The sequence below is a fragment of the Hyperolius riggenbachi genome, chromosome 11, assembly GCF_040937935.1.
Source record: "Hyperolius riggenbachi isolate aHypRig1 chromosome 11, aHypRig1.pri, whole genome shotgun sequence".
NCBI classification, from domain to species: Eukaryota; Metazoa; Chordata; class Amphibia; order Anura; family Hyperoliidae; genus Hyperolius; species Hyperolius riggenbachi.
Genome location: NC_090656.1, coordinates 91,293,076 through 91,303,280, shown reverse-complemented (window position 1 = coordinate 91,303,280; position 10,205 = coordinate 91,293,076). Strand labels below are relative to the sequence as shown.

The 10,205-nt window shown below is 48.1% G+C and overlaps 1 protein-coding gene across 3 annotated transcripts in view; it reads left to right on the top strand.

Moving 5' to 3' along the window:
* The first annotated feature begins 2,887 nt into the window (after positions 1-2,887).
* The window catches only part of RCN1 (reticulocalbin 1), a 63,556-nt gene continuing 56,238 nt past the window's right edge, over positions 2,888-10,205 (top strand). For 2 of the 3 annotated variants that reach the window (XM_068259460.1, XM_068259462.1), the window contains exon 1: positions 2,912-3,063. The gene's annotated coding sequence lies outside the window, so the exon portion shown is untranslated. Of the gene's footprint in view, positions 3,064-10,205 lie in introns of all 3 variants that reach the window. The other variant, XM_068259461.1, reaches the window with a different exon arrangement.

Genomic DNA, 10,205 nt, shown 5'->3' with positions numbered 1-10,205 from the left:
CTCACACTCACATGACACCAAGTATCTGCACCCCGGCCTAAAATTGCACCCAGTACTCACACCTGCACACAGCTTCCACATGGCCCCCACTATCTGCACCAAGTTTTCACTTAACCCGCAACCGCACCCAAAGTACCTGTATTCAAAACCCATGTGATGCCCAAAGCCCACCCATAGCCAGCACCCAGTACAGGCATGGCGCCAAGTATTCGCACCCATGTCACACCCGGTACCTGCACCCAGCACCCACATGACATCCAGTACATGCACCCAGATCTTACATGGCACTAAGTTCTTGCAATCAACACCCGCATGACACTCGATACCCAACCATAGCCAGAACCCACATGACACCCTGTACCCGCACCCATAACCCACATGGCACTCAGCATCTGCATTCAGCAGAATAACAATCAATACCCCCCTAGCCAGAAACAAGGAGGGGGGGGGCATGCGGGGGTAGGCATTGCCAGGGCTCTTTTTTAGATTTGAGCACCCCCCACTTAAGGACCCTCTGCACGGCCCTGCCCCTGGCTACATATACTGGGACATATACCCCTGGCTACATATACTGGGACATATACCCCTGGCTACATATACTGGGACATATACCCCTGGCTACATATACTGGGACATATACCCCTGGCTATATATACTGGGGACATATACCCCCTGGCTACATATACTGGGGGCATATACCCCTGGCTATATATACTGGGACATATACACCTGCCTACATATACCCCTGGCTATATATACTGGGACATATACACCTGCCTACATATACCCCTGGCTATATATACTGGGACATATACACCTGCCTACATATACTGGGACATATACACCTGCCTGCATATACTGGGCACATATCCCCCTGACTACATATACTGGGCACATATACCCCTGACTATATATACTGGGCACATATACCCCTGCCTACATATACTGGGCACATATTCCTCTGGCTACATATACTGGGCACATAAACCCTTGACTACATATACTGGGCACATATACCCCTGGCTACATATACTGGTAACATATACCCCTGGCTACATCTACTGGGGACATATACCCCTGACTAAATATACTGGGCACATATACCCGACTACATATACTGGGCACATATACCCCTGACTACATATACTGGGCACATATACCCCTGCCTATATATACTGGGCACAAATACCTCTGGCTACATATACTGGGCACATATACCCCTGCCTACATATACTGGGCACATATACCCCTGGCTACCTGTTCTGGGGACATCTCTACCCCTGGCTACCAGTTCTGGGGACATCTATACCGCTGGCCACCTATTCTGGGGACACCTATAGACCTGGGGCTACCTATTTTTGGGGAACCACTGCTGTCAGATTGAGTGTATTTTGGGGAACTGCTGCCAGGTGAGAGGTGTCTACCATATTAAGGGGGCATTCTGCCTATTTATGTGAAATGCTGTCTATTTATGTGCCTCATGACTGCTGAATTTGTCTTGTTGGGGGCCTCATGATTACTGAATTTGTCTTGTTGGGAGGCCTCATGATTGCTGAATTTGTCTTGTTGGGGGCCTCATGATTGCTGAGTTGGTCATGTTGGAGGCCTCATGATTGCTGAATTTGTCTTGATGGGGGGGCCTCATGATTGCTGAATTTGTCTTGTTGGGGGTCACATGATTGCTAACTGCGAGACTATGGAAAAAGCGGAATCATCATCATATGAGACAATAGCATTAAACCTACTTTTTCCGCTTTTTAAAACAGAAAATGAAACTGGGAGGTTCTAAAAAAATGAATAAATTTTTCAGGAGTCGGATGGATGAAATTGTTTATCTTCACAGTTTATTTTCAACTTGGATTTTCCATAATGTTCATGTATGAGTAAAACGTTTATATTTAGTTTAAATTGCTGTTGGCACTTTGTGATAGTAAAGTGACTTTGCAGTTTGAACACTTGACCTCCAAAAGGTTCGCCACCACTGTCCTAATCTAATGTCCCACCATTGCTTAGTTCATGTAAACTTGTCTCCACCCACTACATTCTGGTTCATGACCACACCCATTTTTCAGCGCGGCACACTATGCGCGGCGCATGACGCCGCCCCGCTTTTTCCTCCCCCCTCCCTGGAAAATTTTCTGCGGACTCCCATGACCCTGAGGCTTCCCCCTCCCGAGGTGAGTACCCCCCAAAGGAACTTTTTGATGTTACAGGTTTTCTTGGGTGCGTTGAACAGCAACACCAAAACGCAGCGTCGGATGTGAAAGGTAAAATGAAAGTCTATGGACTTTCATTTTACCTTGGTTAACGCGACGTTTCGACTTTGCGTTAAAACACAGAAAACGGGCTCAGATGTGAAAGCGCCCTCAGTACATGCCTGTAAATATGAATAGGTATTGATGGCAGTTGGCTGATGGTGTAATGGTTAAGGGCTCTGCCTCTGATACAGGAGACCAGGGTTCGAATCTCGGCTCTGCCTGTTCAGTAAGCCAGCACTAATTCAGTAGGAGACCTTTGGCAAGTCTCCCTTACACTGCTACTGCCAATAGAGCGCGCCCTAGTGGCTGCTGCTCTGCTCTGGCGCTTTGAGTCCGCAAGGAGAAAAGCGCAATATAAATGTTATTTGTCTTGTCTTGTCATGACTGGTTTCTTTAGTAGAGCAGGTGGAACATAGCTGAGAATAAAATAGCAGATATCCTTGTATAAACCAGCTTCTAGCAGAACCCTCCATAGTGATGTACATAGCCACACTGCGAGTGAGCCCCACACAGGCTGATGATGACACGCTGAGTTGTGCTTGCTGCACCGACACAGCTTCACTGCAACGTGGCGCACTGGCTCCGCCCTCTCATTGAATCTCGCCGGCCAATAGGCTGCGCCGTGACAGTGGACTGTAGAGAACGGCACCCGACACGGGATTGGCTGGGAGAGCTTCTGTCCCTGTCCGGTGCGAGTAAGTGTATAATCTGTCCATGTTGAGTGCAGAGTACGGAGACGAAGCTGTCCTGAGAGGTTTGCTGGAAGGGGACTGAGTGCAGCTCAGCCTGACACTCACTGAGCGGGGTGAGTGTGCACTAAGGGGGGAGTGGATGCATTACCATACAGTGATTGCATGCTGTGGGGGAAAGACTGGAGGTAGAGTGCATACATGATTATAGGGTTTAGTGTGAGGGTTCACCTAAGGTCTTACATGTATATATAGGGCACAGTGTACTGTGGGTGAAGTGCATGTACAGTATATAGTGTAATTGTGTGCTAAGGAAGGAAGCTCATGCAGTCAGGGTACAGTGTAAGTGTGTACTAAGGTGGGGTGAGTGTGTGATGTACATGGGGTACTATATGAGTGTGCAGTAAGGAGAGGAGCGCATGCACATGGGGTAATATGTGAGCGTGCAGTAAGGAGGAGAGCGCATGCACACAGGGTAGTGTGTGTGTGTGTGTGTGTGTGTGTGTGTGTGTGTGTGTGTGTGTGTGTGTGTGTGTGTGTGTGTGTGTGTGTGTGTGTGTGTGTGTGTGTGTGTGTGTGTGTGTGTGTGTGTGTGTGTGTGTGTGTGTGTGTGTGTGTGTGTGTGTGTGTGTGTGTGTGTGTGTGGTAAAGAATGGAGTGTATGCACACAGGGTATAGTGTGAGTGTGTGGTAAGGAAGGGAGTGCATGCACGCAGGGTATAGTGTGCGTGTGTAGTAAGGGAGCGCATGCACAAAAGGAACAGTGTGGGGTAAAGAAGGGGTTGCATGCACACAGGGTACAGAGTGAGTGTGCAGTAAGGGAGCGCATGCACAAAGGGTACAGTGTGGGGTAAGGAAGGGATTGCATGCACACAGGGTATAGTGTGAGTGTGCCGTAAGGAATGGAGCGCATGCAGATGGTACAGTGTGAGTGTGCAGTAAGGAAGGGAGTGCATTCAGACAGGGTACAGTGTAAGTGAGCTGTAAGGAAGGGAGCACATGCACGCAGGGTACATTGTGAGTGTACGGTAAGGAGGGGAGCGCATGCAGATGGTACAGTGTGAGTGTGCACTAGGGTGGGGTGAATGTGTGATTTACACTGGGTAGGATGTGCAGTAAGGGAGTGCATGTGTTCAGGGTACAGCGTGAGCGTGCACTAGGGCGGTGGTGTAGCTAGGGGGCCCAATAGCAAAATTTTCATGGGGCCTTCAGAACTAGGTACTCTTGAGCAATGCCACTAGCCCCTACCCTATGGATATGAATTGATTGGCCAGTTTACATTCCCATGCACTGTACACTGTGCATAGTCCGTGGGCTAAGAGACAAAGTTAGAGGGTGGAGAAACAAAGGAAAGTTAAAAGTGAACACAAGTACAAGCTGGGGCCCCCCTCTGCTCCAGGACCCCATAGCAGTTGGTATGGCTGCTATGGTTATTGCTTCCTTGCACTAGGGTGGGGTAAATGTTTGATGTACACGGTAGTATGTGCAGTAAGGAAGAGTGCGCATGCTGTCATCGTACAGTGTGAGTGTGCACGAAGGTGGTGTGAGTGTGGTGGTTTTGCAGATCTTGTTTCCCGGTACAGTTGCAGGGTGCTCTCAATTCATTAAATGGAAAGATCAAGAAACTTCAAAATAAGGAAAAGAGCAACTGGCGCTGCTGCTATAGTGTTGTTTATTGAGTCCTTGCAATGATTTCATGCAGCTTATGTTTAGTGCAAAATGTAAAACAAAGAATGCAGTGGACATACCGGGGCTCCGAAGCTTGTCTCAATCAGTGGGTGCGGGCATAAAGAGCCTGACTGCTGTTTCACGCCTTGCAGCGCTTCTTCCGAGGTTATGTGCCATAATGCATGAAACAGCTGTGAAAAGGGTAGAGTGTGATGTACACAGGCTAGAGTGAGCAGTAAGGAAGGGAGCACATGCAGACAGAGTACAGTGTGAGTGTGCACTAGGGTAGGGTGAGTGTGTGATGTAGCCAGAGCCCATATTACGATAAAATAACCAGAACCTGAATTACACGGGGAAATGAATAGTGTTCTTCCACAATAGCTGATGTAAGAATAAGCATTCGCAGTGTTCGAGATCATGCAACAGGCAAGATTTGCATGATATGTGAATAAGCCCACTGATTTAATTGCATTCAAGCCTGTCGTATGTGAAGTCCATGTTCCAGGCAAAAACATTTGCAGAGATAGAAAAGTGTATACTTGCCTCCTTCTTGATAGGCTTAGGGCCTGTTTCCACTACACGCAGATTGGATGCAGAATGGATGCAGAAAAACTGACTACAATGAATGCCTATGGGAAAATCTGCATCAGAAAAATCGTGTTTAGTGGAAACAGGCCCATAGGCATTCATTGGAGTCAGTTTTTCTGCATCCAATCTGCGTGTAGTGGAAACAGGCCCTTAGGGTCCTTACATACATTGCATTGCCACGGTTAACGTAATCGGTTCACAAAGTGATGCAGTTATATTCCAATGGCGCTTCCACACTGGTGCGTTTGCAGTGTACTGATTTCCGTCAGAATAACGCACATCATGCTGCATAAGTCTGCTGCAGTGTATGCATTGCATTCATCACCGTTGCAATCCTTTTCAGGATAAGCAACGGGTATACTGTAGTGTGGTACATTCCTCAATCGTCAGTGCTCTGTCCTTTTTATCACTAATGCTGGGAATGCACTGTTCGTTTTTGAGGTGATTAGATGGTTCGATAGATAATTTCCGACCTGTCCGATCTCCCTTTCGCCGCTCGATTTCTGATAGAAGTGAATGGAAAAAGATAAGACAAACGAGCGGTAGATAAGAGAATGGAGCACCAGAAACGAACCGTGTATTCCCAGCATAACATCCATTGCCTTTAGTGTAGAGATCACATTTCTGTTTGTTTTATTCTCTTCACTCTGTATAAGGCAGTCTCCAGACTACCTATCTACACGCGTAGATGAGGCTCCGATGTTACTTATCAATCTAGCTGCTAATACGGCTCGATTGATAAGATCCGACAGGGCGGATCTTGCCACCGCCGATTCCCTGCTCGTTCCCCACGAGGGAACAATGGCAGGGAATCGAGCGGAAGATGAGCGGCGCCGGGCGGGGACGAGGGCAGATCGAATCTGACGCATGAGCGGGGACGCGGCAGGTACGCGGAAGAGGTGATCCGGCAGCTAATTGAGCCGCCGGATCGCAGCGTCATCTACACGTGTAGATGAGGCTTTAGGCATAGTGTGCATGGACCAATATTCATTTCTATTCTGATTAATGATCCTATCAAATAATTGGATTATTTAAAAACTGGAAGTGAATTTGGATGCGGAGCAATCGGAAACAGATATCTGAGTCTTTGATTGGTTGTTGCATGATTGTGTGTGCTGGTAAATATCGATTGATCAGTACATATTATGAAGTGTTTGAGTATCATATGTATGATCAATTGACTCAATAGTAGAATATTCCTCAAAAACAAATAAAAGACATGTAAGAGCTGTGATACTTGTGTGTTGATATGGCAATGCTGTCTAATCGAGAAGAATCATTGATCGTCTTCTGATCTGCCCAGGTGTACTAAGCCTGTAGAGTTACTAGAAACTGAGTCTGGAAATAAAGGCTGTAGTGTTCTCTATAGAGCTGTCAGCAGTGTGGGACACAGACATAAAAGATCTGTTAGTGTGGAGACTGCCAGGGACAAGGTGAGTATATCTTCCTCCTTCTCACATCTTCTTGCTTTTGCATGGAGTTCTGGTGAGGCATACACTTGTTACTAGTCGAAACCAATAAGTCACTTCAGTACATTTGTGTCTGGTGCTGTAATTGTGGCTGCATGGTATGTTTAAACAGGATGATTTTAATGGTGATAAACTACATATACACACACATATTTCATCACCTAAAATAATTACCTGTGATTGTTTTAGGTAACAGTATTGTGTGTACTGGTGTTTTCTTACATTAGTCTCTTCCTCTTCAGTAGTCAGCTGTAGGGATGGTCGCTGGATTCCGCGAAATTGTAAATTCCGTGATTCCGGCCGGAATTTGGTGATTCCGGTTCCTATATGACGGAACGGAATTGCTATAGCTCAAAAACAGAATTCCGTGGAAAATTTTTAAATTACGCGGAATTTTGCAGAATTCAAAATTACTTCCCCACCAAACTGATTTCTGCCTGATAACCTGTATTTTCCCTTCTCTCCTCGAGGAGGGTCTCGTCTTCCAGGGAATTGTAGTATTTCAAAAGGCAGCTTACATACCTTGGCTGGGAATTGAACCCAGGTCTGAGTGCGTTGTAGGTAGCTCTCTTCACCACTATACCACCACCAACACTACATGCTGAAGCCAGCCTAGCGTGTACCATTTTTAGTCCGGAGATTCACTTTAAGGATTTGTAGCATGTCAAAAGCCAACTCACATTGGCCAGGAATAGAACCCAGGCCTACCGCTCTGTAGGCTGCTATCCTAACCATTATACCACCAACACTACATGCTGAAACTTCTTGGAGCAGACTTACTTCCTCCCTCCAAAAGACACACATACATCCCCATAAAATCATTCAACAGCAACTGCATGCACAGTCTTTGTGGTGCACAGTCTCTGTGGCACAATTGGTTAGTGTGTTTGGCTGTTAACTGCAAGGTTGGTGGTTCAAGCCCACCCAGGCATGGCCTTGCCTTTTGTGTTCAACAGTTGTCTGAAAAGAACCCCAGATAACCAGGTAGATTCATCCCTCTCTAGTAGGGATGGTTACCGCTTTCCGCGGAATTGTATTTTCCGCAATTTTAGGTGGAAATTGGTCATTCCGTTTGTTTCAATGTGGCTGAATTCCGAAATTGCCTGTGAAATTCTGCCGGTATCCGTTGATGAGAGAGAGAGAGAGCTCATTTTTCTTTTGGGTATATCACAATGGTACATGCTAGGCTGGCTTCAGAATGTAGCATTGTAGTGTGTTGTGTTGGTGCTATAATGGTTAGGATAGCAGCCTACCGAGCACTAGACCTGGGTTCAATTCCCAGCCAATGTGACTTGGCTTTTGACATGCTACCTTAAGCAAGTAGAGTTGGGCCGAACCTCCGATTTTAGGTTCGCGAACTTCCGCGGAAGGTTCGGTTCGCGTTAAAGTTCGCGAACCGCAATAGACTTCAATGGGGATGCGAACTTTGAAAAAAAAAATAATTATGCTGGCCACAAAAGTGATGGAAAAGATGTTTCAAGGGGTCTAACACCTGGAGGGGGGCATGGCGGAGTGGGATACATGCCAAAAGTCCCCAGGAAAAATCTGGATTTGACGCAAAGCAGCGTTTTAAGGGCAGAAATCACATTGAATGCTAAATGACAGGCCTAAAGTGCTTTCAAACATCTTGCATGTGTATACATCAATCAGGTAGTGTAATTAAGGTACTGCTTCACACTGACACACCAAACTCACCGTGTAACGCAGCGCAAACAGCTGTTTGTGTAGTGACGGCCGTGCTGGACTGGTGCGCACCATGGCGAGAGTGCAGGTTTTGGTGGCTTTACAGCCCATATGGTCGCCTGGCTAATGTAGCTGAATGACAGAACAGTGACTGTCCAGCTGATCAAATTTGGTCTGACCACAATGAGGCAACGACCTTATTATCGTGGGTGTGCCCCCCGAGACACTCATCTAGGCGCCGGTCATTGCTTCATTGTGATACGCAAGCCCCTTCACCACGGCAAGGTAATGATCACGAAGGGGAATGGGCGCATGTACATGCCTTTTCTTTTGTTGTTGCAGCTGCCCGCAGTGCAGCCAGAAAAATTAGGCAGTCATGTACACGCACCAGAAAAATTATTACAGCGGCCGCTGCTAGCATCGGCCTAAAAAATTCAGCAATCCGCCTGGAGTCCCGGACCCTGTTGGTGGTGGCGGAGAAGGTAGTCAAGCGGTCTGCAGGCAGACATGCTGTGTGGAGGGACTGGGAGCGACTTAGTCTTCTTGGGGCAGGCCAGGCAGCCAGTCACACGGCGTGCAGGCAGAGATGCTGTGTGTGCGGGGACTGACTTAGTCTTGGGGCGGGCAGCAGCCCTCCGGGATCCATGCCTCATTCATTTTGATAAAGGTGAGGTACTTAACACTTTTGTGACTTAGGCGACTTCTCTTCTCTGTGACAATGCCTCCAGCTGCTCTGAAGGTCCTTTCTGACAGGACGCTTGCGGCAGGGCAGGAGAGAAGTTGGATGGCAAATTGGGACAGCTCTGGCCACAGGTCAAGCCTGCGCACCCAGTAGTTAAAGGGTTCCTCATCGCTGTTCACAGCAGTGTCTACATCCACACTTAAGGCCAGGTAGTCGGCTACCTGCCGTTCCAGGCGTTGGTGGAGGGTGGATCCGGAAGGGCTACGGCGAGGCGTTGGACTAAAGAACGTCCGCATGTCCGACATCACCATGAGATCGCTGGAGCGTCCTGTCTTTGACTGCGTGGACACGGGAGGAGGATTAGTGGCAGTGGTACCTTGCTGGCGTTGTGCCGTCACATCACCCTTAAAGGCATTGTAAAGCATAGTTGACAGCTGGTTCTGCATGTGCTGCATCCTTTCCACCTTCCGGTGAGTTGGTAACAGGTCCGCCACTTTGTGCCTGTACCGAGGGTCTAGTAGTGTGGCCACCCAGTACAGCTCATTCCCCTTGAGGTTTTTTATACGGGGGTCCCTCAACAGGCAGGACAGCATAAAAGACGACATCTGCACAAAGTCGCATCCAGTACCCTCCATCTCCTCTTGCTCTTCCTCAGTGACGTCAGGTAAGTCAACCTCCTCCCCCCAGCCGCGAACAATACCACGGGAAGGTTGAGCAGCACAAGCCCCTTGCGATGCCTGCTGAGGTTGTTCTCCTGCCGCTGTCCCCTCCTCCTCCCCCAAAGAAACACCTTGCTCATCATCCTCTGAGTCTGACTCGTCTTCTGCACACGACTTCTCTTCTTCCTCCTCCTCCCCCCTCTGTGCTGCCGCAGGTGTTGAGGAAACAGCTGGGTCTGATGAAAATTGGTCCCATGCCTGTTCCTGCCGTAACGGTTCCTGGTCATGCTCATTCACAGCTTCATCCGCCACTCTACGCACAGCACGCTCCAAGAAGTAAGCGTAGGGAATTAAGTCGCTGATGGTGCCCTCACTGCGGCTCACCAGGTTGGTCACCTCCTCAAACGGCCGCATGAGCCTGCATGCATTTTCCATCAGTGTCCAGTTGTCGGGCCAGAACATCCCCATCTTCCCAGACTGTTTCATTCTACTGTAGTTGTAGAGGTAGT